Source organism: Malaya genurostris, chromosome 3 (genome assembly GCF_030247185.1).
Source record: "Malaya genurostris strain Urasoe2022 chromosome 3, Malgen_1.1, whole genome shotgun sequence".
In the NCBI taxonomy this organism is placed as follows: domain Eukaryota; kingdom Metazoa; phylum Arthropoda; class Insecta; order Diptera; family Culicidae; genus Malaya; species Malaya genurostris.
In genome coordinates, this window is record NC_080572.1 from 154,642,682 (window position 1) to 154,669,977 (window position 27,296).

At 41.0% G+C, this 27,296-nt stretch overlaps 1 protein-coding gene and 1 long non-coding RNA gene across 6 annotated transcripts in view; one reads left to right on the forward strand and one right to left on the reverse strand.

Moving 5' to 3' along the window:
- The window catches only part of LOC131438575 (tyrosine-protein phosphatase non-receptor type 7), a 137,202-nt gene that overhangs the window by 103,720 nt on the left and 6,186 nt on the right, over window positions 1-27,296 (forward strand). The gene's annotated exons all lie outside the window — the stretch shown is intronic.
- Window positions 14,368-15,361, reverse strand: LOC131438577 (uncharacterized). Its single transcript, XR_009230957.1, has 2 exons — window positions 14,788-15,361; window positions 14,368-14,727 (listed from the first exon to the last, which is right to left on the reverse strand). It is a non-coding gene; the product is annotated as an uncharacterized LOC131438577 (long non-coding RNA).

The window sequence follows — 27,296 nt, forward strand, 5'->3', positions numbered from 1 at the left end:
AGGAGATGTTCCATTGTTGTTGGTGGCTGTCACAGGTGTACTGAGGTTGTTTCGGGTTGGTGTGAAGGAAGCACCGTTGTCCTTTGGTGTGGTTGTCCCCTTGTCCAGTTTATCACATGGCTTACCGTAGTGAACAGCTTTTTGGCAATATTGACATGTGGCCATCTGATTGTCATAGGTAACACGTGATTTGCACGGAATTCTTGTATCCTAACCGAAAGTCACATAAGAATGTATAGGTCTCTTCAAGCGCATGCGTATCAAACGTACGCCATTTAGAATACCGGGGAAAAAGTAGAGATAGAGAGAATCTCTCCGTATCGGGACATAGTGTTGCGAATATATGAATCGGTGACGCTTGAGGGGAGATCATGCACACGCACTTCTATAGCACTATCTTCCATATATACTGGAATGTTGTACTTAATGTTCTCGTGCTCCACATAATGCACATTATTATTGTCTTTTTTGAATTGCATCCAACTCTTTATAAAACTGGATGTAAACAACATTATTTGTCTTATTGCATTGAAGTAAATGCACACGTTAAATGTCAAGATGCGTTTGCTCCTTAAGCAAACCTTCAAATTCTCGTATCAAAGGTCCAATTTTGCACTGCCTGAAGTCCACAACAATTGTAATCTTTCGTGTCGGCGGTAGCTTGTGTTTGTTTTGTTCACTTATTTCCAGGTCGTTCTATTGTTCACTACACAATACTGTACTTGGTTTCTTCTGTCCCGAACGTTAGTGGTTTTGTTTTATCGACTGACTTGGATGAGATGTGAAAGCGAACTGTTTGTACCTAATTGTTAATTTTATTACAAGAACATGATAACTATGCTTTTTTTATAAAAGAACACTTATTGACTTTCTCATATATAAAGTTTATGCAATCACTTGACAAATTTACTGCTGAAAGGTGGCCCAGTACTCATACGACACAGTTCATCGAGCTGAGCAATTTATGCGTATGTGCGAGTATATTTGTGAGTATGTACCAAATAATGTCACTCATAAAATAAATTTCGGGCTAGGTTGCTATTGGGTAAAATTCTTCTAGATTTGGCTTCAAACTGATTTAATTTGTAGGCTATTTTAGTAACTTACTAAACGAACCGACTTCGGTTATACTGGTTCCAAGTTACCGGTTCCAGAAGTACCGGAAATAGTGGTCAGCTTAAAACGAGACTCACTCAATTTTCTCAGAGATGATTTGATCGATTTCCACATACAGACTCAAATAAAATTTCCTATAGTCTCATAGGTTGCTGTTTAATTTCATCCGGGTCCGACTTTCGGCTCCAGAATTATAGGGTAAAGTGTGTTTAATCATTTAGTGCGACGATGCAAAATAGAGAAAATTTCTTATTAACTTGACATAACTGTTTACAAATTGAAAAGGTAATGTTAGTTTATACTCAAAGAAAGTATTTTATTCAAGATAAAAAAAATTCTTCGCAGAATCTACTAGTGATATAAGTAATATGAGAAAGGCATCATTACATCTCTAGGTGGATTAAAAAAAGTTTTTAGAATTGATTTTGACAGTGTTCTGAATGCGACGTTGAAAGGCAGTATAAAAAGTATTATTCACACGATTGTATCTATGTATAGAAAAAGATAATAATCCAGTGGGCTAAATTTTACAGTCACCAACAGGATTACTGAAACTTTCGAAATTGTAGAATGGATTTTCGCAGTATTCAATAATTCTGAACCCTTAAAGACCCTCATAATGGCATTCCTTCCAATAGCTAGAACTTTTTTGAAGCAGTTATCAGCTCAATGATCTATTTTCTCATGGTTTGTTTCATTTGATGGTTAATTTACCATTCGCCGCAAATGATTCAATCACTGTCCTGCAGTGGAATTGTCGAAGCATCATGCTAAAACTTGATTCATTTAAGGTTTTATTGCATAGTCAAAATGTATTTGATTTGTGCGAAACATGGCTTACATCAAACATAGCTTTAAATTTTAATGAATTTAACATTATACGTCTCGATAGAGACTCTCCGTATGGTGGAGTGCTCTTAGGAATTAAAAAATGCTATTTCTTTTATAGATTCAACATTCCTTCGACTTCTAGCAAAGAATTTGTAGCTTGTCAAATAAACATTAAAGGAAAAGACATTTGTATAGCTTCGGTATATATTCCTCCAAGAGCACAAGTTGGACAGCGACAGCTTAATGAAATGGTTGAAACCCTCCCTGCTCCACGATTGATTTTGGGAGATTTCAATTCGCACGGAATGTTGTGGAGTTCCGTTTACAATGATAACAGATCATCTTGATTATATAATATTTGCGACAATTTCAACATGACAGTATTAAATATAGGTAGCATGACACGGGTCCCAAAACCTCCTGCACGTCCAAGTGCATTAGATCAAACTCTTTGCTCGACTTCAATTCGACTAGATTGCTCCTAGAAAATACTTCCTGATTTAAATGATAGCGATCATTTATCAATCATCGTCAACAACACACGCGGTAACAATTGCAATGCTAATTTAGTTAATATTCTTTATGATTCAACAAAAAATATTGACTGGATTAAATACCAAAGTAGTATCTCTAGAATTTTAAATTCTCACCCCACTTGAAGAATATGACTTTCTCGGTTGTTCGATTCTGGAGGCTACAGAACAATCCCAAACTAAACGTGGTGGGACAAAGAGTGCTCAGAGGCTAAACTCGCAAAACAATAAGCTTGCAAGACGTTTCTAAATCAGAGAGGAGGAACTCCTCAGAATTTAATTTTTTACTTGGTTTTAGAAACCAAGTACAAGAGCATACTTCGGGCCAAGAAATGTAGCTATTGGAGACATTTTTGTCGAAGGTTTGTCAAGAGAAACCTCCATTAGCACTCTTTGTTTATTTGTTTATTTGTTAAAATAATTCATCTGACAAATAATAGTCTAAATGAAAGGAAAAAGGTACAAACGGTCAATTTATAAAAAAGAAACACTTGATAACTTTTGTGCAAACTTATGCGATGGTTCCCCAAATTCGAACAGATGCTCAACTTTGGAAAATGCACGTATACATTCTGTCATTGGTTCATGTAGTCCGAAAGTAGTACGATGAAATCTTGGTTGAAGTAGACTCGTCGAGCGTAGAGATCGCTGAGAAGCACGGAAGTCAAGGAGAGATAACAATTTTGGTGAATCAATATCGCCATTGATTACTTTAGCCACAAGTAACGCTTGCTGTATTTTTCTACGTCGCTCTAGTGTTTCCAGTCCAATCAGGCGACAACGGTCAGGATACGGTGTGAGATCCAGTGGGTTCCGCCAGGGAAGGTCCCGCAAAGCAAATCGAATAAATCTCTTTTGTACACGTTCTATCCGTAAATTCCAAACCAGTTGGTAAGGACTCCAAATTAAACACGCATTTTCAACTAGTGGACGCACCAATGAGCAATACAACGCTTTCAAACAATACGGATCCTTGAAATCCCGACTAATTTTTGCAATAAATCCGAGCTGCCGCGTTGCTTTGGAAATTAAAGTTGATCGGTGTAGATTAAAGGTGAGTTTAGCATCCAACAAAACTCCGAGATCATTGACAAATTCGACTCTATCAAGCGTTTGTCCATCAATTTGATAGTCAAATACTATTGGATTTATTTTACGATGAAAAGTTATAACTTGACATTTCACGGTACTGATTATTAAAAAGTTTCGTCGACACCAGTCTACGGAAATATCTAGGAGCTCCTGAAGATAGACACAATCTTCAACAGCACGGACTGCCAGGTACAGCTTTAAGTCATCAGCGTAAACCAATCTGCATCCGACGCCAAGTGGTAAAGCAGCATCGTTGAAGAACAGCACAAACAGTAGTGGACCAAGGTTACTGCCCTGAGGAACACCCGATTTATTCGTGAACGGAGAAGAAGTACAAGAGCCAAGCTGCACACGTAGTACTCTGTCGCTTAGATAAGAGCTCAACCATTTTACAAACGTTCTCGAAGCGCCTAATCGAGACAATTTTGCTATTAGTATTCCATGATCTATTCGATCAAATGCAGCTTTTAGATCGGTGTAGATGGCATCAACTTGTTACTTTTCTTCGATCCGCGTAATACATGTCGATATAAAATCCAGTAGGTTCGTATTCACTGATCGTCCAGGCATAAAACCATGCTGGTCGGTGGATATGTATGTCTTCGTTTGAGATAATATTGAAGCGCTAACTACTAGCTCAAATAGTTTCGACGCTGCTGGCAAACTAGTTATACCACGATAGCTTCGAACATTCAGGCGATCACCACTTTTAAAAACTGGAAACATAAAAGACTGTTTCCAGATTGTCGGGAATATACCATGCTCAAACGACTTATTAAAAATTGCACATAAAGGATCGGTCAGGACGTGGGCGCAACGGCTATAAACTACTGCTGGAATACCGTCAGGTCCCACAGAGTATGACTTTTTTAGCTTTTTTGCGGCGGTAACGATCATATCAGGAGTAATTGTAAATGTACTTATATCCACTAAACTGTCAGGAACATTCAGCGCGGCGGTCTCTGCCTGGCTGGCAGATGCGGTGCTATCAGCAAAGACAGAAGCGAAAAATCTCGCGAACAATTCACAAGAATCTGATGTACCCGTTGATTCTACCCCATCAAAACGAACGTTTGGAGGGATTGATGAACATTTTCGTTTCGAATTGACGAAGCTCCAAAACTTTTTAGGATTCCGCCGTAGATCAAACTGGATGCGCATTACATAGGCTTTATATAAACCAGCATTCAATAACCTATATTCATCACTGGATTTCTTGAAGTTTTGCTTAGTTACAGAAGAACGCCATCGACGGTGTTTTCGCTGCCAATGATTGCGCTCTCGTTTCAATGCACGGAGACGAGAATTCGCCAACGGAGGAGAAATTGGACGCTTCACGAAAGGCAAATTAGAATTGAACCACTCCAACAATAGGTTTATAAACTGCACAGCCATATCATCCACACGGTCGAGCACCTTTAAAGGTTCCCAATTCGTATTTAGAAGAAATTCTATCAAGGCATCAAAATCTATTTGCCTATAATTCAACTCTCGAGGTTCATTTCATTGGAGCACGGCAAGATGAAAGCGGAATCGTGACGTGGGAAAAGTGAAGAATACTCGAACAGATGGATATTTGACTTTGCTAGGAAAGTTTGCCTAGATTCTGTTCCTATGCAGAGCATTATTCGGGAATCTCCTCCAATTACTGGTTCATGGATAGCCCCTTCTCAATGAAAGAATTTTCTCTAGCACTCTTGTCTTGTAACAACGCTCCTGAGTCGGACAGAATTAAATTCAACTTGGTGAAGAATCTGACCAACCTCGCGAAAAAACGTTTGTTGGAATTGTTCAACAAGTTTTTTGAGCAAAACATTGTTCCACCTGACTGGAGGCAAATGGAAGTTATTGCCATTCAAAAGCCAGTGAAACCAGCTTCCAATCACAACTCATATAGACCCATTGCAATGTTGTCCTGCATCAGAAAATTGTTGGAAAAAATGTTCTTCGACGTCTCGACACTTGGGTCGAAACGAATGGTTAGTTGTCAGATACTCAGTTTGGCTTCCGTAGAAATAAAGGGACGAGTGATTACCTTGCAAATTACCTTCGCTCGAAAATAACAAATGGCATCTGTATTTTTAGACATTAAAGGGGCATTTGATTCAGTTTCAATTGATTTTTTTTTCAGACAAGCTCCACCAACATGGACCAGTGGTTATAAATAATTATTTGCACAACCTTTTGTCAGAGAAGCGCATGCATTTTTCACATGGCGATTTAGTAACATTCAGAATTAGCTGCATGGGTCTTCCGCAAGGCTCATGCCTCTGTCCGCTTCTCTATCATTTTTACGTGAACGACATTGACAGCTGTCTAGTAACCAGAGATGGCATTTCATTAGAGTGATACACCAGGGCGTAGGTTTCAATTATACACTGCGGATACATTTGCTCCGCTCCACACAGAGCGGAAAGCGCACTTCTTCTCAGTGTCCAGACAGACAGACTTTGAGTGCGTGCTTGTGTTGAAAGAAGCTGATGCGAGTGTATAACATTCTTTTCGCACGAATCGCTCTCACTTGCTCTCGCCTAAATACACCCAAGTGATCACTGGCGCGTGATGGTGAGCGAACTCTTCTGTGAACTTCAATTAATAGAGAGTAGATCTGGTCTTGCTATGAAAAATTTGCAATGAAAAACGAAATTTTAACGATAAATTGTTTTATTTTGCTGATTTTGCGTGTCCACGCTTCTTCTACGCAAACCATACACCAGAGTGCTTACCGGCGTGTACACCTCTGTGAAAGTATCTGCATCCACCTCAGAGAATTTATTAGCTAATGCTCTAGCACTTTGGTGCGATTCAGTGGAGGAGGTAAAAGAAAATAAACAAACGCACTCATGATGTGTGCACACTTTATACAACAGTGGTGTATATATGTGAAAGAGAAGAGCTCTCGTTGAAGTTGTCAGTGCGAGGGGAGAAATTTTTCTTGCTCTTCGTCACACAGAGGAGATGGACATCTCTGCTAGTAACCCCATGCACACTAAGGCAGATGATGGCGAGGTTTCAGTTACTGGACCCAAAGCTGTTGATCTGCAAAAACCATAGCAAGATACCTTGGATAACTTGTCCGTTTGGGCTGTTCTTCTGGGTATCGAATTCTCTGCGGAGAAAACAGAGTTTTTTGTCTTGTCAAGAAAGTATGATCCCGCGGAGCTTCAGCTTTATATTATGGGAAGAATGATCGCGCAGGTTTTGACTTTCAAATACATCGGGGTGTGGTTTGATTTCAAATGCACGTGGGAAGAACACATTAGGTGCCTGATAACAAAATGCCAACAAATAGTAAATTTTCTTCCAACAATAACAGAATCTTGGTGGGGTGCTCATCCCTACGTATTTTTAGATTTTTTCACAATAGCCATCGGTTCATTCGCAGTTACTCTACTTTCCTCTGGAACCAAGCTGTCTGATTGGTCAACCTCAGCTACGCTATCAGCAACGGCACTTTCGTATGGACTAATAATGTTGAGTCCTAAATTGAGAGAACACACAAACTGCTGGCCTAGCGCATTTGCCTTCTCTACTTGTGTGATTAAAGTCTTTCCCATTAAAGTATCCTTCAATTGTGTCCTGGGGTGACATCAGAGGTGGAATAGGCTTCGGCTTTTTCTTGAGCACCTTCGTTTAGTACCAGAAGGGCTTTGAATGTGGGAGAATTCGTCGAAGCTTTTGCTGGAAGTACCTGTTGAGAAGCTCATTTATCCTTTCCGGGATTATCCTAGTTAAGTTATTGTAAGAGATTTTCTTGTCAAGGATGCCAGTTCGTTGATATTGCTTCCAGTAGATGTTTCGAAGTCGGATGAGTTTTTTGGGGACACTGTCAATTTGAAGAGAGGAACTCGGCAGAAGCCTGTGCTGAATGGATCGTTTAATGACAATGCAACTCCCCCTCCTCTGGTAGTTGTCCTGTCGAGCCTGTGAATTCTGTAGTTGGAAATAAAAAAAAATTGCAGGTTTAAGATGCGTTTCAGCTTAAATGGCAATGTCGGCATTCTTCTCTTGATGAAAATCGGGCGATTCAGCAGATTTGCTCCTGAGTGATTTCCAATTTACTACAACCAACTCATTATGATGCATATTCGATGATAAATTTGCCTAAGGCGTTGATTTGATCTAACCGCGTTCTGCTGTTTCTTAGTTTTGTTGTCATTGTTTCAAAAATGACGATCAGTTGTTCAGCAGAGAATAAGTTACCAGAGTCATCATTTGCTTGTGGTTGATTATTGCTCCATCCAGAAGGGATTTTGGAGGAAGAACCGTTTTGTGATTCATCGGCTGGATCTCCTGGATTGCTGTGAAGCAGTGACGGCTATTTTGGAATATCCCTCTTCGGTGGGAGCCGTGGGAAGTTAGTTTCATCCTTCTGTGGAACATTTTTGCGCATTGATTGTTTACGGGACGCCTGTTGTCGAGTTTTTGTGAACTCAGCACGTTTGGAACAAGATTTGCAAGTAGATGGATGGTCGCCATCACAGTGCTCATATTAAGCAAATAAATAGATAAATTTTACTGCGATGGCAGGCAATCTTTGGTATTGTGGGATTCGGCACACTTCCCGCACCGACTTTTCATGTAGCAATTCTTCGCTCCATGGCCAGAGTTCAAACAGTTCGTGCACTGTGTGACATTCCGATGTACCGGTTTATACTTTTGCCATTTGATAATTATATGCAACAGCGATTTGATCACTCATGGTGATGGAGCCCTTCTCCAGATAAATCATATACAGCTGATTTCGATACTTCCGATTTCCCATGTTGTGTCGTTTAATTTTATACACCATCACGGGCATTAGTTCAGCCTCTGATAATGCCTGCTGTAGTTCGGCTTACATCATGTCGGGTAGTTCTCGAAGTACAACCTTAATAGGTTTGTATTCCGCTTTTGTCTGCTTCGGGTAACATTCCACTGCTTTGTAGTGCTTCAAAGCCCGAATAGTTATTTTGTACTGTTCAGTACATAAACGTATTGTTGCCTGTAGTCGTATGCTGATCAGCGTTTGGAAATGCTAGCGTAGCCATACAGGTAGAAAGGTGGCATGTTTTCCTTCTTCTGGAGTACCTCTTCGACATCAACTGGCAGATCAGAGTATTGGTTGTTACTCAGCAAACGGTTGTTTACCTGTACATCACTTGGCTTCAGACGCTTAGCATCCTTTGTATCTATGGCGCGTTTTACTCGTAGTGCGGGTAGATAGACTGCTGCGAATAAAAGGTAAAAAAATCGAAATTAGTCGTAGTAGGTTATTCGTCTATCTACATCGAGTGTTAGATGACGATCGGTATGATAGAAAAAGTGAAATATTCAGCTTTTATATCACTGGAGCAGCACACATTTTGTTCTCTTCCTCAGAATGCATTCTGATTGGCTGGTGCTGAAACGGGCCAAATCAGACAAGGTTTTCAATAGTGTACTATTGAAACACTTCAATGTTGTTGCAATACACGTTCAAGATGAAAAAAATGAAAATTCGTTTCCATTTTAGTTAGATTATATAAATCCTTCCACAAATGATTGAGTATGAGCTTCCAAAATGCGAGAAAGGCAAACGCGCGTCTTGTGTTTTCCTCTTTGATACTCGTTGATACCAAACATTTAAGAAAAGTTTAATTTTGAATTATGTGAGATTGTGTCATACAACTGAAAAATTTTATCATAAAATTGTGATCATATTTCCGATGGCATGCAGCAATTATTATAGTAAATTTTGAAAAGGCGCTTCATAGTAAAGAGAGTCGTATTCACGACAAAATCAGTACTTATCCACTAGTAAATCAAAAAATTAACAACTAAATGATAATTTTTATAGAAAATTAAAATTTTCCTTGAATTCTACACTAAAATTTCATTACTATTTCGTAACTAATGTCACGAAATGGTAACAGATAATAGTAGAATAATCTACTCAAAATTGATATTCTACTGAAGATTGCAAATAACATACTGGAATACTAGTATCTGTGTCTGTAACTATTTCGTCTCATTTTTTGTAATTTCTACATACCATATTTTTAGAATCATAAATTCAATGATTGTTGAGACACAGCAGTATTGAATATAATATTTGTAACTTTTCATCAACAATCGGAATCAACAAGCAGTGCTTGGAAAACGAGTAAACTGTATAAAAGTAAGCATCATTCATTCGTTTCATAGTTCATGAATGCTCCAACAACTGAACCCTTCGTCAGCCTCTTCTGAGCAGACGGATTTGGTTCACATTGGTTTGTATTAGTGAATCTAAGCTCTTCTGTACTGGGAAGGCAAGAAGTGTTATTCATGCTCATTCTCTTTTACATTAGTGGGCGAAGCAACGAAAGAATATAGTTTATTCTTCATAATCGAATGTGTATAAATGAATCTCTTCACGTGGTTACGATTTCAACGAGTGAGCAGGGGAATTGCTTAGCACAGTTGAAGCTTTCTTCTTCTTCTTTTTCATTGCTTGCAGCTATGACCTGGCGATGGATGGCATGAATGTATGCAATATCGCCAGCCAATGACGCACCAAGGAAATTTGACGCCCTGAGCAAAATAAGAGATTTGCCGCCCCCATCGTTGGTTTAGTGAGCAAAACAAAAACAAAGCTGAACTCCATCTCCGGAAAACTGACTTTGGCGATAAAAAAAAGGTTCCATGGAATACTTTGTCGAATTCCCCTAACCAACCCACCCCCCCAATCAACTAATGCACTGCTTTTTTGTTGCTCGTCTCTCGTATTGATCAATGAATGGTGAAAACACTGTCAACAAGACATACTTCCGACCATTCCTATACTCTAGTTTCAAACTGGGGATTCGTAAGTTGACATGGGATTTTAGCGCTTAAGGGGGAAGCTTAACACTGCAGACAAAGGAGCGCGAGAAGCTGAGCCGAGTTTGATGCTGATCGAAGCGAGAAGTGTACTCACATCAAATCAAAGGAAACCTGCCAGAGTGAAAACTGGGTAGATTAATCGCTTGTACTCTGACAGGATCTCTTTTAAAGCTGCAAGTATATTTCGCTCACACTGTCATGCTGACAAAACTCCAAAACGCGTTAACTTCCATGAATATCAGTTAAAATTTATCTAATTTCCAAATTATATCATCAAGTTTTCGAATCATTTGATGATTTGTCAATTGATTATGAAACTTTTTCTTGTCACTGTTACCAAAGAGAGCTCACACTATACTTCAATAATTCTGTATTGAATTTATGAAATCTGTATTCTGTAATAATCTATATTCTGTATGTAAAAATCCGTATAATTTATGCAAACATCTGTATTCTGTATGTTAAAATCTGTATAATACAGATAAATCTGTATAAATGGCATCTCTGGGTACATCACTTGTGTTATGCGATTTTTTTTACTAGTTGGTTTCCAACACTAGACGGTTCACTTTATAAATGCCTCGATGAGTATTGATTGATAAAAGTAAACTCTACCCTAAGTCTACTTCCAACTGCAGGTATGAATCAAACATATAAATTATGCTGAAGAATTTACTGATAAGGTTGCAAGCTTTGTTCAATCCGATCGAGTAGTCCCCACAAATCTTAATTGCACCATTTGCCTTACGAACGACCACGATCGGAACAGCCCGCTCCGAGTAGTCGATAGGTAATAGATGATATTTAAGCTTTCCAGACGGTCGAGTTCGTCGTCAACAGAGCGGTACATTGAATGTGCAACTGGTCGTATTGGACGAAACACTGGTATCTAATTCGGTTTGAGATCTAATTTCACATTGGTCTTCAGGCAGCGGCCAAGTGCTGAGCTGAACACGGAAGGATATTTCTCCTTGAGACGATTAACTGGAACATTTCGATCAGGTCCAATCCCAAAATATGTAGGTTTTGATTGACAACAAGCAAAGCACTCTTCTAGGTAAACCCGTTGACTGTGATCATGCAATCAAACTCTGACAGTTGTTTGAGAGAATCACCTGATGCTGCTTTAGCACACACCGTTGGAAGTCTTGTTAATGGTCTCAGTGACACAACACTAGTGTCTGATGCGGTGTCGAACTGTAATTTCACTAATACACTGTTAAGTTCAATTGTCACAAATTTTTCTGCGTTCGTTTGTTGAGCTCACTTTTACTGTTTTGATATCCACTTTCACACTATTTGTTTTCCTTCTTTGTTTTTTCGAAGACGGCTTCGCTATGCGACAATAGTCTTCTTTTTGTTCGTAGCAATTGTAATCCGAGCATTGATGACTTTGGTACTGGAAATAGCGAGTATAATGCATTGCACCGGACTTCCAACAATGGCTTGGTGATATTTTGTTGCCTGTGCAGAATCATACTCGCTTCTCATCGCGTTGCTTCGTAAATTGCTGCTGAACCCTGTTTCTTTCGTATGGCGTTGATTGAGCTTCCAGCGTTTTCGATCATAGCAGTATCATCCCGAAGGGTTAAATGCCGTTGACATGCAGCTGATAACTATTCTAGAGCGACGTCGGTCGTTTCTTCGATTCGAGTGAGCAACCTTGTACGGATCTGGTTTTCAACTTCGTCTTTCAAACCGCATACGATTAAACATTTAAACTGCTCTTCCGTCATTTTGCTTAACTCGAATTCAACACAACTTTTATTGATTCGGTAACCATACGATATATAATCCTCGGTGGATTTTTAACAAGCTGTAGACAATGATAGCGTTTACTGATGTAAGATTCCGTCGCACCAAATAAATTTCCGAGTTTGCCGATTGTTTCATCGGAAACAAAATCACTAGCAGTTTTCGGCAAAATAAAGTTGTGATAGCGCTCATGTTCCGAAATTCCAAGCTTTCGCATTAATCACCTCTCTCTTGCCGGTTCATCTAACATCTTTGCGTCCTTCGAGAGCAAATATTTACAACGTGGAAACCATGCTTTGAAGGTTATGTTATATTCAACGTCATATAGAAACTCTTTAATATTTCCTGCTAGCGAGTCGAGGGCTGTTTCAGGGTTTTCGGGTACATTCTTCTGTATATTACGCAGAATATTATCCTGCTGCTGGGGGAACACACGTAACTGTTCTTGGGTTTGCTGCTGAACAGTAAACTTCAATGAGTTTTTTATTTAATAATTTACTTAACAGGCACAATTCGGTCCTAATGATAATTCCTAATGATATTTAGAAAATTTGTACGTATTCTGCTTCGTTACACATTAAAATCATGCCCAGATGAAACACGGTTGAACGATCTCTGTAAACCAGTAATGGAACCGTTTGCCCCATAGTTGATACATCGTATAAGAAGTCGAAGAAAAGCATTATTGCGAAGAGCTTTGGGTCGCACATCAATATTAACTTCGTTGAGCAAAACGGGACAGTCGATCCTACCGTTGAATGAATCTGTTATTATCAAAGCGCGTGATAATTCCCGTCGCACTTGAAATGTGTCGAGACCGATTAATAACCCGCGACTTTCATAACTAGGTAGTTGATGAGGATCGGTCCACGGCAATTGGTGAAGAGCGAAGCGAACAACTCTGCGCTGTATTGCCTCAATTCTATGAGCACCGTCCAGGTAGCAGGTTCCAAACTGCCGAGCAATATTCGTGAGTTGAACGAACAAGCGAGTAGTAAAGCGATTTTAAACAGGGTACGTCTGTAAAATGCTTAGTCATTCTCATTAAGAATCCTAAGCTACGGGAAGTTATACTGTAACTGATGTGATGCTTGAATGTAAGTTGTTCATCGAGATGGACGCCAAGATCCTTAACGCTAGTCGATCTTCCAACCAAGGATCCATCCCGAAAGTATTCGACATGCAATGGCATTTTTTCCTCGTGAACGTAATGGCCGAGCACTTGTCGGAATTTACAATCATACGGTTAACTTTACACCAATCTGCGAAGATTAACAATTGTCACTGGAGAAAGGCTGCGTCTTCTAAGTTGCGGATGATGTGATAGATCTTGACATCATCAGCAAACGATAAGCGAGGACCTTCTAAAGCAAAATTGACATCATTGAAGTCCAGTAAAAATATTAACGGTCCGAGATGACCTCCCTGTGGTATTCCGAATGATGCGAGGAACTCTCCGGTGGTATGATCGTCAATTTTAACTGCTAAACGACGATTCCTAGAATTCACCAGAGGGAACGGCGAAGCACTAATCTTTGGTGCAACATCTTCTCTACTTGAAAAACAAAGATCCTACATCCGGTTATTTTCATTAACGACAGGATTCGACCGACGACACGACGTGCCACTCGCTATTCAAAACTGTATTGTAAATTTTACTACCCCTCAGTAACTCGAAATGTCAAAATGAAATGTTTCAAAAATGGTATAAACTGGCAACGCAGTCTGAGGAATTGTTGTTTTCGGAACAACAGCTCCGTAACCCTAGTTACATTTATTTATCTTGTTACCGGTAAAGAACAGTCGTTCTATGTCCTAATGGTGATTGGCCGACCTGCTGTTCTATTGCTGTTTTGCTCGATTCAACGCTGAATATTGCTTCGATGTACATTACGTTGTTCCTCAGCCTGTCAAAGCATCTCTCCATATCGCGTACGACCTCTTAAACAGGATACGGTGTGATACTCAGTGGGAAGAAAAATCTCGTGGTCTCTCGTCGCAACGCTCAAGTGAATGCTTCCGACCTCGAATGTTTATGGTGTGCCGCCACAGTTATAACTTTTAAAGTACATGAAATTCCCACAATATTCAATCCGTCACTGCTTCGAAAATGAGACGAATCCATAAATATTTTGTGTTTTTACTATTTTTTTACATGTTGTGTACCTTAGATCATAAATTATTGGTTTCTCATAAACTTTAAAACAAAACAATATTGGAACTAATCGATTATGCATTTCCGGGGGAGTTATGTTAACAAGCAATATAATTTTCAATTTCATTTGTTAATCCTAATTATATGCAGAAATATAGATTGATGAAAACTACTTTCGTTGTGTTAGTACGGCTGCAGGTAGTTTTTGTAAGAAAATCGTTCTTGAACGCTGTTTGTTAGACGATATTGCTTACCACATTACCATGCGGCAGCTGGTGGGCATCATCGTAATAATATCTGCGATGTAACTTTCCATACAAACCATTAGAAGCCGTGATAACCTGGGGTGATTTGATATTTTCATTGTCAGAATGGGTTGTTTTAGACAGCAGACCACAAAATGCTTCCAGAGAAATTTGTCTGTAATATTTAAATCGTATATCAAAGTCAGCAACAATCAGTAATTGAAATGTATTTTACCGTTCCATATTATGAGAATCCAACAAGCTAACCTTTATTCAAAAACTCCAAAGTATCATCCATGGTGAATTTTCGATTGATAACAAGAACCATCATGGTACCTGAATCACAGTTCCACTGCAACTATCGGGCTGATCGGACGCAAGTTTGGGTTTCTCCAGTGGTGCGGTAAATTGTTTTATTCCGCTATCAAGGTCATTTCGTATTCTATTGTCTGAATCAGTGCGGTCGAGTGATAGTTCGAATTAATCCGTCTTCAAGGTCAATTGTGAGCTGTGTAAAGAAGCACTGTGTGGTACCGTTAGCCAGCACCCAGTTGGGTGCTGCTGCTATATTGTTAACAAATACATTGGACAGTGTATAGTGAAAAAACGTATAAGATTCCATTGTACAGTGCAGAAAGAGACTGCAAAAAAGTGCTTTTTCCTCTAGGAGGTTTTTTGCACTTTATTGATCAGGAATATTCACCGATTGCCTAGGACCGGGCCTTGTCGGCCGTTCACCCTTTGAGAGCTAAAGCTAAGTATTTTTTTCTTTTTCTTTTTTCCCCTGTCCTTCAATACCACTACATTTGTCCTCCAATATTTACCCGCACGGACACATTTCCGTGCCATGACAGAAGGCACAGAATTGCCTGACCTCCCTCCAGATGACAAAATGGAATCATCTGATAGCCAAATATCTCGTGTAAAAAATTATCCCGATGGGCTTGCACTCCCGGCCGGACCGTATGCGGTTTACATCCGGACCAAAGCCAACGGTAAAAAATTGAACCTTCTGAGACTTTCTAAAGACCTGTCCTCTCGATACAATACTGTACAAAAAATTGAAAAAGTACGCCCGGACAAGCTTAGGGTCTTGTTAGCCAGTGCAAAACAGGCTAATGAGATCGTTCAAAGTGAGCATTTTACGCGGGAGTATCGCGTATACGTACCAGCTCGCGAAGTCGAGATAGACGGCGTGATCACCGATCCGAGTCTGACTTGCGAGGACATTCTTAAGCATGGGGCAGGCGGTTTTAAAAACTCCCTACTCAGGAATGTTAATATACTGGACTGCAAGCAATTGCGTTCAGTATCGACCGCTGAGGATGGCACTAAGTCCTATATCCCATCAGACTCGTATCGGGTGACTTTCGTTGGCTCGGCTTTACCTAACTACGTCCTCCTGGACCGAATTCGTTTACCTGTTCGCCTTTTTGTGCCGCGGGTCATGAACTGCACCAATTGCAAACAATTGGGACATACAGCATCCCATTGTTGCAAAAAATCCCGGTGTATAAAGTGTGGAGGGAGTCATGGGGATAACTCCTGCAGTGGAGACAATGAAAAGTGTCTCTACTGTAAGGAGGGGCCGCATGACCTCTCTGATTGTCCCGCGTACAAATTGCGCCAGGATAAGATGAGGCGTTCACTTAAGCAACATTCAAAGCGTTCTTTTGCTGAAATGTTGAAGAGTGCTACGCCTCCAGTAAACCTGTACGCTTGTTTGGCAACTGACGAGAGCGAATATGATGACCCCCTCGAAGGTACATCTTCGGCTGTACCTCTTAGCTCATCATACAGAAAGAGAAGAAATAAATCTTTTCAAAAGTTCCCTAGTAAGGGTTCGAAGATGTCCTCTGATGGGTCTCGAAAAATTACAACAACTGGTAGTGATGGCAAAAAACCAGAGAGAAAAGCTCCAGGCCTTGGAAAATTAAATTCCGAGCAAGAATTTCCATCACTTCCTGGGACTTCAAAACCCCCGAAAGTCCCTAAAGATCAGTCAGAAAATTTACCAAATACTGGGTTTGTTAAATTCTCTGATATTGTGGACTGGATCATGTCTACTTTCAATATTACTGAACCTCTTAAAAACCTGATAATGGCTTTTATTCCTACAGTTAAAACATTCTTGAAACAGTTGACTGCGAAATGGCCCCTTCTTTCAACGATTGTATCCTTCGATGGCTAAGTCACCCAAATAGGTCACGGATACAATCACTGTTATGCAGTGGAATTGTAGAAGTATCATCCCAAAAATAGATCCTTTCAAATTTTACTAAATAATCTGAAATGTGACGCATTTGCACTGTGCGAAACTTGGCTGAAATACCCTTAAACTTTCACGATTTTAACATTATTCGTCTGGATCGAGATAATCCCTATGGAGGAGTACTTTTGGGGATCAAAAAGTGCTATTCTTTCTATCGCATTAACCTACCCTCGATTCCTGGTATTGAAGTTGTCGTATGTCATGTTACAATCAAAGGCAAGGACCTTTGCATTGCTTCCATATATATTCCCCCAAGAGCCTCGGTTGGGCATCGGCGGCTCAATGATATCATAGAGCTTCTTCCCGCACCGACGTTGGTTTTAGGAGACTTTAACTCACACGGTACGGGAGGGGGTTGTCTTCACGACGATAACAGATCAGCTATGATCCATGATATCTGCGACAACTTCAATATGACAATCTGGAATACAGGAGAAATGACACGAATTCCTGCACCACCAGCAAGACCAAGTGCGCTGGATTTATCCCTTTGCTCGACATCGCTACGATTGGACTGCACGTGGAAGGTGATCCCTGATCCCCACGGTAGCGATCATCTACGTATCGTGATTTCAATCGCCTACGGATTAAGACCATCGGAGACAATCAATGTTTCGTATGACCTCACACGAAATATTGATTGGAAAGGCTACACAAATTCGATATCTGAGAAACTAGAAACAACACAAGGACTTCCTCCGGAGGAAGAGTACACGTTTTTGGCTGGCTTGATTCTCGACACCGCGACTCAAGCTCAGACGAAACGTGTACCCGGCGCGAAAACTAACATCCGTCCTCCCAACCCATGGTGGGACAAAGAATGCTCAGAATTAAACGCGAAGAGGGCTTCATCTTTTATCGAGTTTCGGAAAAACGGAACACCTGATAATTTTAGAAACTACGCGGCATTAGACGCTAAAATGAAAAGCTTGATTAAAGCGAAGAAAAGCGGTTATTGGCGTCGATTCGTAGACGGATTATCGAGAGAAACATCGATGAGCACTCTTTGGAACACAGCCCGACGGATGCGCAACAAAGACACCACGAACGAAAGCGAGGAATATTCTAACTGCTGGATATTCGATTTCGCTAAAAAAGTATGTCCTGACTCTGTTCCGGAACAGACGATCATGCGCGTCGCCTCATCTAACAGAAACGAAACACCTTTTTCGATGGTCGAGCTCTCACTTGCGCTTTTATCGTGTAACAATAAAGCTCCGGGGTTAGACAAAATCAAATTCAACTTGTTGAAAAATTTGCCTGACTCTGCCAAAAGGCGCTTTTTAAATTTATTCAATAGGCTTCTTGAGGATAATATTGTCCCACATGACTGGAGACAAGTAAGAGTTATCGCCATTCAAAAACCAGGGAAACCAGCCTCCGATCACAATTCGTATCGGCCGATTGCTATGCTTTCCTGTATCCGGAAATTGTTCGAAAAAATGATTCTGTTTCGTCTAGACAATTGGGTCGAGACTAATGGCTTACTTTCAGATACACAATTCGGCTTCCGCAGGGGCAAAGGAACGAACGATTGTCTTGCGTTGCTCTCAACCGAAATTCAAATGGCATTTGCTCGTAAAGAACAAATGGCGTCAGTTTTTCTAGACATCAAGGGGGCTTTTGATTCAGTTTCCATAAACATCCTATGTGAGAAGTTGCATCAGCATGGTCTTTCACCAATTTTGAATAACTTTTTGTATAATCTATTGTCCGAGAAATACATGTATTTCGCGCATGGTGATTTGTCGACAATACGATTCAGCTACATGGGTCTTCCTCAGGGCTCATGCTTAAGCTCCTTTTTATACAACTTTTACGTAAACAACATTGATGAATGTATCAACACATCTTGCACGCTAAGACAACTTGCCGACGACAGCGTTGTGTCTATTATAGGACCCAAAGCTGCCGATCTCCAAGGACCACTGCAAAATACCCTCGACAACTTGTCGACATGGGCTCTTCAAATGAGTATCGAGTTCTCTACGGAGAAAACTGAACTGGTTGTATTTTCAAGGAAGCAAGAACCAGCACAATTACAGCTTCAACTAGGGGGTGAAACCATAGCTCAGGTCTTCATATTTAAATATCTCGGGGTCTGGTTCGACTCCAAAGGCACCTGGGGATGTCACATTAGGTATCTGAAACAAAAATGCCAGCAGAGAATCAATTTTCTTCGCACAATAACCGGAAGTTGGTGGGGTGCCCACCCAGGAGACCTGATCAGACTGTACCAAACAACGATATTGTCCGTAATGGAATATGGATGCTTCTGCTTCCGATCCGCCGCGAACACCCATTTCATTAAACTGGAAAGAATTCAGTATCGTTGTTTGCGTATTGCCTTAGGTTGCATGCAGTCGACTCATACGATGAGTCTCGAAGTGCTCGCGGGCGTCTTACCATTGAAAAATCGATTCTGGGATCTCTTATATCGATTGCTAATCAAATGCGATATCTTGAATCCGATGGTGATTGAAAACTTCGAAAGGCTTGTCGAGCTCAATTCTCAGACCCGTTTCATGTCCTTGTATTTTGATTACAAGGCTCAGAATATTAATCCTTCTTCGTTTGCTACCAACCGTGCTCATTTCTTGGATACTTCTGATTCTACTGTGTTTTTCGACACATCCATGAGAGAAGAGATTCGTGGAATTCCGGATCACGTGCGCCCTCAAGTGGCCCCAAATATTTTTTATAATAAATTCAGAACAGTCAACTGTGAAAAGGTGTTTTACACTGACGGATCGAACATCAACAGGTCCACAGGCTTCGGTATCTTCAATCAAAACATCACCGCTTCTTACAAACTCAGTGATCCGGCTTCAGTTTACGTCGCAGAATTAGCTGCTATTCAGTACACCCTCGAGATCATTGAAACCTTGCCCAAAGACCATTACTTCATTGTCACGGACAATCTAAGCTCAATAGAAGCTTTCCGGGCAATGAAACCAGGAAAGTATCCCCCATATTTCCTGGGGAAAATACGGGAACACTTGCGAACTCTATCTGACCGGTCTTATTTAATATCGTTAGTCTGGGTCCCTTCGCGTTGTTCCATTCCAGGCAATGAAAAGGCAGACTCATTGGCTAAGGTGGGCGCATTAGAAGGTGATATTTATGAAAGACCAATCTGCTTCAATGAATTTTTCAGTATCTCTCGTCAGAAAACTCTCGAAAGTTGGCAAACTTCATGGAGCAATGGCGAACTGGGACGATGGCTACATTCCATTATCCCTAGGGTATCGACGAAACCTTGGTTCAGGGGGATGAACGTGAGTCGCGATTTCATTCGTGTTATGTCGCGGCTCATGTCAAATCACAACACTTTCAACGCACATCTCCGGCGTGTTGGGCTCGCGGAGAGCGGTCTCTGCACCTGTGGCGACGGTTATCAGGACATCGAGCATGTCGTGTGGTCGTGCGTAGAGTATCGTGACGCCAGGTCGAAGCTACTGGAATCCCTTAGGGCCCGAGGTAGACCGCCTGAGGTTCCGGTTCGGGATGTGTTGGCGAGTCGGGATAGTTTTTATATGCTTCTCATATACCAGTACCTTAAACACATTGACATACAAGTATAATGTGTTATTCATCGCTCAGAAAGTATAATCTTCACCTACAGGTTCGACACTAACATCCGCCCGATTCTCTCAATCCCCGTCCCTGTCCACCATCTTCATTGGAACTAACAAGATCTTTTTTTTGTCACTAACTTTTTCGTTCCCCCTTCCCTGTCTCTTCACCATCTCGATGGCAACTAATTAGATCTCTGTCGTTTTCAGACATTTTGTTTCCACATCCCCTTTTTTACCACGTTTTCCACAATATTTACTTCTCTTATATTTTCTTCGGCAATATCATTATCACCACCCACGGAAGACCGCTTCAGTCGAAAACCAGCATGCGGGCCACCCGCCGGGCACTCGTAGTCTGGGGTTGTTTCCCGCGGACTAACACGGACCAACGCCATCTGGAAGACTCATGCAACACTCAATTCATCGACCACTGCCGATCGCCATTACGATTTACGAGAACCCGAGATGACATAGTCTAATGATACTAGTATAGTTTTAAGTTAGTCGTTAATTAAGATTAGAAAATACCATTGGCATCTTAGAGCTTAAGCAGTGTGCCTTGAATTATATTACATTATTGAATTAAAAAAACCTGAATATCAGGAACACTGTAGCAATATGTTAAACATGGAAGTAGATATGTCCCCAATATTTTCTTTTTCAAATAAGGCTGCAACGAAAACTATGGTTTTGTTGTAAAGACAAATAAGTATTATAAGAATTATTCCAAACTATTTGACGAATGATTCTTCATTCATTTTAGCGGTTTTTTCTGTTATTTATTTTAAATACTTCTTAATCTAGTGAAATTATTAAAATAAATTCCGTATTTTAATTGATAAACCAATGGATCTGTTTGTTTGTTTTGCTGCGGTAACCTGACGACTACTTTGTATAGAGTGTATAGCAACCAAAACAGTGTTGGTCGAGAATTTATTTTTGTTCATTAACAAGGGGTCATTCAATATTCGGTAACCGATGGTGATCCGTTAAGAAACACTTTTAATTTCAATATTTATTCAGAGTGTCTGGTCGTGTCGTCGATTCGACTGCCGAAGAAGGTTGAGGTTGTAGCCGTCGAGCATGGTTGTAATGCCAATGCGGAAAGTGGAGAGCGCCGGATCAGGAAAGAAGAAGCCACCGGAACCTGTCTGCCATTTTATGCTGGGAAAGTCGAAATCTCTCACAACCAAGACTTCATCTACGGGTAATATATGGGTGGAAGAAATTTCTTTCAACGACTGTTTCAAACGCACCCAAACCTGCTCGACGCATTTACCAGATGTGGTTTCGATCAATTGCGCCTTCAAACGACGATGCACTGCGATAAGCACCCCGCCTCCGATAGTTTTTGAGCTATTTAGGGGGCTGCGATCGGTACGGAAGACTTCGTAGTTAGATCCAAAACCTTGAACGGATAGCGTACAATCGCTGAGCTACGTCTCCGAGAGAGCGACGATTTCGAAGAAATCTTCCGAGCAAGTCAGCAAATAGTCGTTAATGTGCATGTTCATGCCTCCAACGTTCTGGTAGTACAAGTGCAGCGGTTGACGAAATTTATCGTGCGATGGATAACTGCAAACGGGAAATTAATCAACGCCTGAATCGTTTGAAGCTGAATTGAACTTGCCGTTTGGGATGGTATGAAAGACCTCTTCCACGCTCCCACTCACAGGGCCGGGACGACTGGTGACCCCTGGCTGCAATAGCTCGACTGTGGGGAACGTATCAGGGGCTTCCATGGTGCATACATCGGTACATCCCGGTATCCGATCCAAAACGAGAGGAGGACATCTATAAGTGCGAGAGAGATCAGCACTTGGAAAGGACGGAATATGCGTATGTTTGCCGAGATGTGACATTTGAAAGACTCTTTCACCACACCCACGCACAGGACCAGGACGACTGGAGAACGCTTTATGCTGTGGCACGACTGTGGCGGGGGCTTCCAAAATAACGTCACTCATAACGTTTGCCGGGGCGGTGTTCATTACGGTGGGGCATCCATTTTTGTCGGATTTTTGGTTTCCGGCAACCTTCCAAAGTTTTACTATCTATCCCGACGACGCCTTGCATTGGGATCAAATCCGTCGGGCTTGGGCGGCAGCGGCGACGAAACAGGCACTTTGCGCGAGAGACGAGATATTTGCTGGCTATTCTTTTTAATTTCGGCCTTCAGCTCAGCAAAAATCGATTCTGCTCTCTCTGTGATAAACGCAAAAGCGCTTCCAAACGAAGAAACCGAGTCACGGAAACGAGCAAGTTTTATCAGTTTACAACATTCATCGCATATTCAAAACAGGTTGGGATTTTCGTCCAAAACCTTTAGAAACTGCTTGCTGAGTTTTGCGCATTTCATATGTATCAAATGATGGCAAAAACCCGAACCCTCAACGAAATCTTCCTCCGATTTTACAGTTTTGACACAACGATCACAAGCATTAGCCATAATGAACAAATCACAGGATGCCGACAGTGAAATTCAGATGACGCTTCGGTTGGGTGAGAAAAAGCGTGGAACTGAGTATCTTGACAAAACGATATAATTTATAGTACGAGTAACGCGGGGAATAAGTACGAATAAAAATCACAATAAATCAATAAAAAGTGCTTAGTGCGACGATCACACAAACAATGGCGATACGTTGTTTATGAACTGCTGATTTGGAGGAGCTGATTAGTCACGAGCGACTGTAGCTGAAGCTGTTTAAGAATCTAAACGATGATCATGTCCGTTCGCTGTGGATGATCAGAATCCACGCTTGGATTGTTTCCAATCGTTGAGCACGACTGTGTAACCAGAGCATTATTCTTTTTGCCCCAACATTCAGTATAGTTGCACCGTTACAATTCTGTAAGCGAAGCAGTAAAAGTTCCACAATTCACACAAACAAACATACTATTTTACTATTCATATATTTTCTTTTAACTTTATTTCTTTCATTCTCATTTCAAGTGCGGGAGACTTCTTTACTCCCGCATTTTAAATATGAATATTGATGACAGTGGGGGTGTCTCGGAAGAGGGCGAAGCTTCTAAATGTTCTTCGTTCATTTACGAGGAACATTTAGAAGCTGAGTTTGCTTCCAAGATACAATCTAGCCCTCCGATACCATCTCCCTCTCCGATGCCTCCATCTCCCTCTAAGATATTGCCTGCTCGCCAAAAAGTTTACCAAGACGATGGCTCGGGGGGTCCGTGGGTGGTAAAATTCCGGCCCAAATTAAAGTCTCTCAGAGTTTTAAATATTGCTCGGGACCTGACAATACACTACTCGGCAATAAAAACAATAGATAAGGTTTCGCCAAACAAGTTACGCGTTGTTGTGTCCGACCTGAAACAAGCAAATGAGATTGCTACCAGCGAGTTGTTCACGAGGGAGTACCGCGTGTACGTCCCGTCTCATGTGGTGGAGATCGACGGTGTGGTCCGTGGCGAAAGTCTGACAATTGAAGATCTGATGAAGGACGGGGTAGGCCGTTTCAAAAACCCCGACCTTCAACCAGTGAAAATTTTGGAGTGCAAGCAATTGCACTCCAAATCGATAGATGGTAAATTTTACCAATCGGATTCATTTTGCGTGACTTTTGCCGGATCTGCACTTCCAAATTATTTGGTAGTGAGTGGAGTTCGTCTACCTGTTCGGCTGTATGTACCGCGGGTAATGCATTGTACAAGCTGCAAACAGCTCATACGGCAACCTATTGTTTCTACAAACTGCGATGCGGCAAATGCGGAGAGGACCATGAGGACGATCTCTGCAGAAAAGCAGTGGAAAAGTGTTGCTACTGCGGGGAGAATCCTCATGATCTTTCGGTGTGCCCTACGTACATACAGCGTGCGGAGAAATTGAAGCGATCCGTGAAAAAACGTTCCAAACGTTCTTATGCGGAAATCTTAAAAAGAACCACTCCATCGACCTCTGAGAACCCGTTTGCAATCTTGCCAGTTGAAGAGCATACCTCTGACGACCCAGGCGAAGGACCTTCCTACACACAGGTTGAAGGAAGCAGGAAAAGACAAAATCTGGCTTCTCCCAAGCTTCCTCGTAAAGGCATCAGACTGTCCTCTTTGTCACAAAAGAACCAAACGGAAACGAAAAGTGCTGACTCAAAACCGAAGCAAACACCTCCTGGGTTAAAAAAAACTTAGGGATGATAAGGAGTACCCAGCACTTCCTGGGGCATCAAAAAACCCGAACGACCCAAAAGCACAACCAGAAAATCCAACAAACGCTGGATTATTGAAATTTTCTGATATCGTGGACTGGATATTAACAGCCTTCAATATTACCGATCCTCTAAAAAGTTTCCTAACTGCTCTACTGCCTACAGTAAGGACATTTTTAAAACAGTTGACTGAACAATGGCTCCTCCTTGCAGCGATCGTATCTTTTGAAGGATAATTTACCACTTAGAATCGAAGATATGATCATTGTGCTTCAGTGGAATTGCAGAAATATCATCCCAAAACTTGATTCTTTCAAACACTTAATACATACTCATAATTGCGATGTATTCTCCTTGAGTGAAACTTGGCTTACTTCTAACATCAACCTCGACTTTCATAATTTTAACATAATCCGCCTGGACCGAGAAGACTCTTGCGGAGGGGTATTTTTAGGGATTAAAAAGTGCTATTCATTTTATCGTATTAACCTCCCGCTCGACACCGGGAATTGAAGTTGTTGCTTGCCAAATTAATATTAAAGGCAAAGATCTATGTATAGCTTCTACCTACATTCCTCCCAGAGTCTCGATACGGCATCGTCGGCTTGCAGACATCATAGAACTTCTTCCTTCACCGCGGCTGGTTTTAGGGGACTTTAACTCGCATGGTACAGGATGGGGCTACTTATATGATGATAACCGTTCCTCGTTAATTCAAGACCTATGTGACAACTTCAATTTGACAATTCTAAACACGGGAGAAATGACACGGAACCCTAGACCGCCAGCACAACCAAGTGCGCTGGATTTATCCCTTTGCTCGACTTCGCTACAGTTAGATTGCAAGTGGAAGGTAATCTGTGATCCTCACGGTAGCGATCATTTGCCGATCATAGTTTCTATCACCAACCGTGTAAGACCATCGGAAACAATCAATGTTGCGTACGATTTCACACGAAACATTGATAGGAAAAGTTACGCTAGCTCGATATCTGAGAAACTAGAAACATCACAGGAGCTTCCTCCGGAGGAAGAGTATACATTTTTGGCTAGCTTGATTCTTGACACCGCAATTCAAGCTCAGACGAAACGAGTACCCAGCGCGCAAACAAGTATGCGTTCTCCCAACCCATGGTGGGACAAAGAGTGCTCAGAGCTGAAAACGAAAAAAGCTTCAGTCTTCATCTCGTTTAGAAGGAACGGAACCCCAGATAATTATCGAAAATAAGCGGCGTTAGAATTTCAAATGAAAAGTCTTATTGCCTTTCTCTATAAAAAGGTATTAGAATTGCTGGAAAAACCGACTTTCGAACGGAGCCTCGGAGACCCATAGTGTTATATACCATTCGACTCAGTTCGACGAGATCGGAAAATGTCTGTGTGTGTATGTGTGTGTGTGCACTTTTCGAACGCGTTCAATTTTCTCAGAGATGGCTGAACCGATTTTAACAAACTTGGGCTCGTATGAAAGCTACTGTCGGGCCATTGATCAAGTTCGAAGATCAAATGGCTGAGACTTTTGGTTCCGGAGATATGATTGTATAAGTGACGTAACCGACAAAAAGCGTTGTATTTGAACGCGCTCAATTTTCTCAGAGATGGCTGAACCGATTTTAACAAACTTGGGCTCGTTTGAAAGCTACTGTCGGGCCATTGATCAAGTTAGAAGACCAAATGGCTGTGACTTTTGGTTTCGGAGATATGATTGTATAAGTGACGCAACCGACAAAACACGTTGATTTTTACCGCTCTTATATATATAAGGGTGCCAAAATTTTGGGATCACCTCTATTTTCGTTAAGCTCTAGTGCTCAAAAGTTTAAGCACCTCGAAAAAAGTATTGATGAAAAATTTGAGCTAAATCGGACATGCGTAGGGGGTGCTGCCCGGTGGTAAAGGTTTGACAATTTTCGATCTTGAAAAAGCACCATAGGGGGGAGTACATGAAATTTCCAAAATCGAAAATTTTTTTTGATGCCAAAACTCTTAAAACTGCATAAAACATCGAACTTTAGTGTCATCTAAAAAAAAAATTTTATTGAAAAAATCAACTTTCTGGGACGGAAAAATTTTGATATTTTTTCTAAGTCCCAAAAAGCCGATTTAAAAAATTTTTTTCGAGGTGACACTAAATCTCGACGTTTCATGCAATTCTAAGCCTTTTGGCATCAAAAATTTTTTTTCGATTTCGAAAATTTCATGTACTCCCCCCTATGGTGATTTTTCAAGATATATGAAAATTCCACTAAGTGGACTGAGAAGGCTTTTTGCCTTTCTCTATAGAAAGGTATTAGAATTGCTGGAAAAACCGACTTTCGAACGGAGCCTCGGAGACCCATAGTGTTTTATACCATTCGATTTTAGATTAGCATCACTGTTCTCATACAAATAGGCAACGCAAATGTCAAGCACTAGTTTGGAAAAATGATGCTGACTGTGTGACATAAACACTTAAGCATGCTTTTGTGAACTACTCGAATCAATCTGAATCAATTGGTGTCAAAATTAGTATCCAAATTTATTTAATAAAAGTATGAAACATATTTTCATGAGACTGTTATGAAAGTAGAGAAAGGCATTATCACACCACTAGGTGGATTAAGAAGGGTTTTAAGCTAAGAAACGCGGCTACTGGCGAAGGTTTGTTGACGGATTAACGAGAGAAACAGCAATGAACACTCTTTGGAATACGGCCCGTCGCATGCGCAATCGAAATCAAGCGAAC